Raw genomic sequence first — 5,779 nt, forward strand, 5'->3', positions numbered from 1 at the left:
TCCCGCGGTTTCACCCACGTTAATATGTTATTCCTTTTAATCCTAATGTTCCTGTGGGAATATTAGTATTAAAAGCTTTGCTCACTCCTTATAAAATCAGCTATCTGTTAGTGAAAGTCCCATCAAAATCGGTCTAGCCAGGCAGACAGCCAAAAATTGTAAAAATTATCAATTTTGATATATCTACCGTATGTAGATTAGGTATATAATCCATACTTATATTATAAATGCGAAAGCAACTCTGTCTGTCTGTCTGTTACTCAATCACGCCTTAACTACTGAACCAATTTGCATGAAATTTGGTTTAGAGATATTTTGATACCCGAGAAAGGACATAGGATAGGTTTTATCCCGGAAATCCTACGGGAACGGGTTTTTCTTTGAAAACGGGGGCGAAGCCGCGAGCGGAAAGCTAGTATTATATACATGAACTACCAAAATTGGTTTAGTAAAAAGCGTTTATTTCAATATTACAAACGGACACTCCAATTTTATTACTGGTAAAGATGTTCTAGAAACTAATAAAAGGCAAAGTGCTTGGAACTAGCTATGTACATAATCGAGTTACTTCAGTTTTACTTACATTGATTGAAAGCACGGAGTCGCTTTTGTAGCCTTTTAGTTCAAAGTGACGTAAAAATGGTAAAGGACTAAATTCTCTTGTTGTTGTTTCTTTAGTTAAATAGATATCATTATTTCAGTGCTTTAAAAATATGAGCAAGAGCAACAACAAAATTATTTCGTAACGCCTCTCTAATAATTGCAAAAATAATCAGGTACATCATCATTAAACTGTAATGAGGTTGTTATTTTAAGAACACAATATTACGTTTAGGCAAGATTTGTTACAGAAGAAAGAAATAAGATACCTAATAACAATTTTTATAATGTAACGAAGAAAAAAAGAGCGTATGTGCCGAGCACACGGGTAAGAAGTGAAACTTCTTTGGCAAGATTCAAAGATACCAAAATCGTCGTCTTACTTCATGACGTGACGGTATTGCCATGACGCAACCTTGAAATTTTACTCCCAACGGAAGTTTCATTTCTATTTTCCCTTTTTTAAGAGCGCATATTCTATTTAACGCAAGTCAAAAACTCCGCGATCTATTACGATAGATCGCGGCTTGCGCTATCCTTTTACTATGAACAGCATAGGTCCGCAGGAGAGCGCCGAGCAACATGTCCTCTCTCTGGAAAGGCTCGCTGCCGACTGATTTTAATCGGGTCGCGCGCAGTGTTTTATAGTACTTTAAAAAAATTTGTAGAAAAATAATAGAGGTACCTTAGTTGATTTTTTAAATTTTATCTTATAAGTAAGACATTCTTTTATTGCAATATGTATAAATTATATTCAATAAAGTCAAATATCTTGGTGAAAATAATCATTTTGTCGACTATAATTTCTAAAAAAATTCACATTGTTCGGATTTTAATTTCGTAAGTTAGGAGTCCAAAATAAAAAAATCTTTTAACTAACTATTTTAATAAGGATTTTTGCAGTTAGTTAAAAATAATTGTGTGTTAGATCTGTCAGCAATTTCAGATATTTTTAGCTTTGAAATTGACACTAAAAGTGAAATCAAGTAATCATCGGCTCAGTTATCTTGATGGTATTCAGAAATACTGTATTAATTGAAAAAAACTCTTAAGTAACTACATAGACAATAAAATTTCCTAAAATTATTAGTAATTCATATGTTTGTAAGATAAGTGATTGATGGACAATCTGGTTTGAAAAATCACATATTTGAGCCAAACAGCGCACGGACCGCGTACACGGCCTTAATGATAGGTAGTTGTTTACCGTACCTACTATAAAACTTCTGCTCCTGATTGCTGCTGATTTTTCTATAATATTTCAAATTATTTGCACTAGAAAATAAATAAGCGGATAAAATAAAAATAATACGATTGCAATCCGTTCCCCTTGACGCGTGACATAACAATATTAAAGACGTATTGAGCTATAAGTCCATGCAAGAGTCGTTGAAATATTCCATCTTCGTTTTTGAGTTTATTTTGTGGGGAAAACATATTCATTATTTGAGTTTTATTTCTTTGGATCAAACTTAAACATTTATTTATTCAAAAAAGAGCGTATGTGCCGAGCACACGTGTCAGAAGTGAAACTTCTTTGGTTATATTCAAAGATAATGAAATCGCCGCCTTACTCTATGACGTGACGGTATTGCCATGACGCGACCTTGAAATTTTCTAAAGAGAAGAATCGGCAAGAAACTCTGTAGTTGCTCTTTTTAAATCTTGTCAAGTAATAAAATTAGGCAATAAAAGGAATGAACCTACGATGTAAGATTATTTTTCAACTTATTAACCTAGTTCGTTATTGATACAAATAAATAAACCGAACACTTTAGTTGCATTTTAGGGTTAAGACGATACACAAAAAAAAAATCTACTGCTTGGCGGGCGGAGTCTAATAGCTCGCTATCGCGAACGCGGGTGTGCGCGAAGTCATTCTTGCAAACTCGCCGCGCTGCCGCTGGCCGACTCGGGACAAACATGTATGGAGTCGTCATATTACAGTTAGAATATTCTTATACATATATTTAATTGTTGATTTATTGGTTTTATTTTCTTGCTTATAAACAAATAATCTTCTTTTTAACAACTACTTAGACATTATTAATAATTATTATTATTTCGTAATGTTTACTTTATTACAAAATAATACAGGTTATAAATAATCTTTAAAATAACAAAAAATATTGTTACTCTGAAAAAATGAAATGGTACTCAATAACGCGGACTACTGAATGGATTTAGATAGAATTTGATGCTGACGTAGATATTACGTCATGCCCAGAAATGAAAGGTAATATTTCTGAAAGAAGTTATAAACCCTAATTCTTCTCAGTCAAAGTCAAGAGTGGAAGATATCACTAATACAGTAAAACTGATGCGAAACTTTGAATGTTAATTTGTATATTTTTTTGTTAGTTGTTACTTAATCACGTCAAGACTACATTACCAATTTTGATAAAATATAGCTAATTGCCTGGATTTACACATAGGATACTTTTTATCCGAACTGAACACTTCTGTGGGATAAGACAGGATTCACGATATAATCTAATTCCACGCGGTCGGAATGATATTTTTTTAAATAAAAAAAATGTTTAAAAAAAACACAAAATATATTGACGCATGTATTTATTTTTTGCACTCTATTATAATTGTAATTATTCATTACAAATAATCAAAATAAAATAGCCAGAACAAAGTTAGGCCCTGGTAGGGTAGGTAGGCAGGTACAGCAATGTGAGACGAACACTGGCTTATTTATACCAATAATAATGTATTATAAACATTAAATTAAGTTTACTTTCTAACAACAAAAATACATAATATTAGCTAATGTGAAAGCGAATCAACCAATCATCCCACAAAAATGAAATGTGCACACAAATATTCATCCAAATCGGTTCATGTCATTAGGAGGAGTGACTGCAGCGCCATCTTCCGGGCCCAATTGTGTTTCCAGATCACCCAGGAACTCAATTTAATATACTTACAAAATTTTTCGAAATGAAAACTCACATTACTATGTAAATATGAATATAAACCTGTTTTATTACTAAGCAATTTCCCGCACAGGTGTAGTAAGTATAAATGAAATAAATATCAACATCAAATTCTTTATACAACATACTTATCTACCACCTTCTAAGAAATGTAATTCTTGAAATTATTTCGTATTTTTTTTAAATATAATACTACTCCAATGAGCTCCTGTTCCATATTATGTCCACCATACTTCCACTAAGTTCACCATGATTTTTTATTTCTTTGCACTTTGTTGCTTTTTGCTAAAAATCGAATCATGCGATAAAACCAGTAGAGCTTTGATAACATACATTTTTGACTGAATAAAGGTACTTACGAAGGAGTGGATTCACATTGTGAACAATCAGTGGGTTTATTTTCCTTCTGGATTCCGGATTTCTGAACAGATTATTTATGCTATAAATGAAAAAATCTTACACATTCGTTATGTACTTAAAACAGGGGTACATATCAAACATCGTCTATAATACAATTATCATCAAATTTAAAATAAAACCAACTTCATTAATTTGTTCCAATTGTAAGCATTCTTTTTCCTCCAACCTTTATGTTTCTTCTTCTTATTTTCTTTATTGTCCCCATTTGTCTCATTTTGTCTTATCGTGTTGTCACCCTTTTTTACGATTGCGCGAGCGACACAAGTTCCCCGTGTGACGGCCGTAGCGGGAATGACTCGTGCAGCGATCGGGGTAGGAAGGTACAGGGCGGCTCTCGCTATATTGGCTGGTCGCGCGCTAATTTCAAGTATTTCTAGTTTATTTCAAAACCATCGCATATTTCAAAATTCTAACACGGTAGACGTATAGGTTGTATATTTTATAGTTAATATCCAAAAAGTCGTAACTTTACGATTGTTATTTTCAAGATGCCAGAGATTAAAAAAAAATAACAATGATAACTTTGTATTTTTTTTCTATCGAGAAAATATCATGGAATCATGTTTCTAAAACGGTAGACGTATTGTGTTACTATTGAACTTTCTTGTCAAGAATTTTCATCACGACAACTTTAATAATATAAAAATTACGAAGGTTTGAAAAGGGCCGTAAATGTTAGAAAAATTAATTCATCACCTTAAATGAGCTGCCAAGAACTGAACACATCCTTTTAAGAAGGTAGTTGTAGATATTACTAACGAGGTAAGGATACCAGTATGAAAATAGATTGTTGAAATATATATTTGAATAGGACGATTCCAGCGATTTCAGATATTCGTAATAAAATACCAAATACTGAATTTCTATTGCATTCAACTTCAATTCCAGACTACCCCGTATTTATACTACTGAATATTATAAATGCGAACGTTTGTATGTTTATTACTCATTTACGAAAAAACTACTGAACCGATTTTCATGAAATTCACACACATAGGATAGTTTTTATTCCGAAACTTCCACGGGAACGGGAGCTATGCGGGTTTGTTTTCCTTTGACTACGCGGGCGAAGCTACAGGCGAAAAGCTACTTAGTTCATATTAATAATAGCAACATCATCAAATATATAGCCTAAAATGAATACCATAAGCTTTAATTTCTATCTGAAAATAGTTTGCAATTGATTCTCATGAAATTTATCAATTCCCACGAAAGTACAAAATCCTACTTATATAAAAGAGGACATTTCCTCAAGCGCTCACAGTTGCAGCTGTTGAAACAAGAAAGCTCTCTTGATTTATTTTTATTTAGTATTCTGAATTTTATTGCAACTTGAGGGTAGAACTTATGTGCTATATTTATAAGATTTGCGTATTTTTTGCTGCATTGCTCAGAGCGTTCCTTTTACTGTTTCAGTTGTATATTCTTACTAGCGGTCCGCCCCGGCTTCGGCCGTGGTACCTACATGTTTAAGCTATCCTATCTCTCAAGTTGGGTCGAACTGCACATGGTGTGCGAATTTTATTATAATCGGTTAAGTGGTTTAGGGGTCCATTCAGGACAAACATTGTGACACACACACATATTATATTAAAATGTAGAACCAGATAAATAATATTGTTTTTAATTTATTGGAGACTATGTGGTTATTTTAATAAGTAGTGGCTGAACTTGAAAAAACTGGATCGGAAGATACTCTTGAGTAAAAATTATTTCAAATTTTACAAATGATTCATTAATAAAAGAGTTTTTAATTAGATGTGAAGAATGAAGATATATTTATTTCGAAGCATTATTTTTCGTAAAAGTGAGAT

General features: G+C 32.6%; 1 long non-coding RNA gene across 2 annotated transcripts; it reads right to left on the reverse strand.

The window, feature by feature from the left end:
* Window positions 1-3,108: 3,108 nt before the first annotated feature.
* LOC149896806 (uncharacterized) lies at window positions 3,109-4,621 on the reverse strand. 2 transcript variants are annotated; one of them, XR_016458294.1, is made up of 3 exons: window positions 4,089-4,621; window positions 3,905-3,984; window positions 3,109-3,830 (listed from the first exon to the last, which is right to left on the reverse strand). It is a non-coding gene; the product is annotated as an uncharacterized LOC149896806 (long non-coding RNA). The 2 variants fall into 2 exon arrangements; XR_016458293.1 differs by having other exon boundaries at window positions 3,905-3,966; window positions 4,089-4,618.
* Window positions 4,622-5,779: the final 1,158 nt, after the last annotated feature.

The sequence above is a fragment of the Colias eurytheme genome, chromosome 27 (genome assembly GCF_061535395.1).
Source record: "Colias eurytheme isolate Ceu_HAF_F1 chromosome 27, ilColEury1 Martin Lab GWU primary, whole genome shotgun sequence".
Classification (NCBI taxonomy): domain Eukaryota; kingdom Metazoa; phylum Arthropoda; class Insecta; order Lepidoptera; family Pieridae; genus Colias; species Colias eurytheme.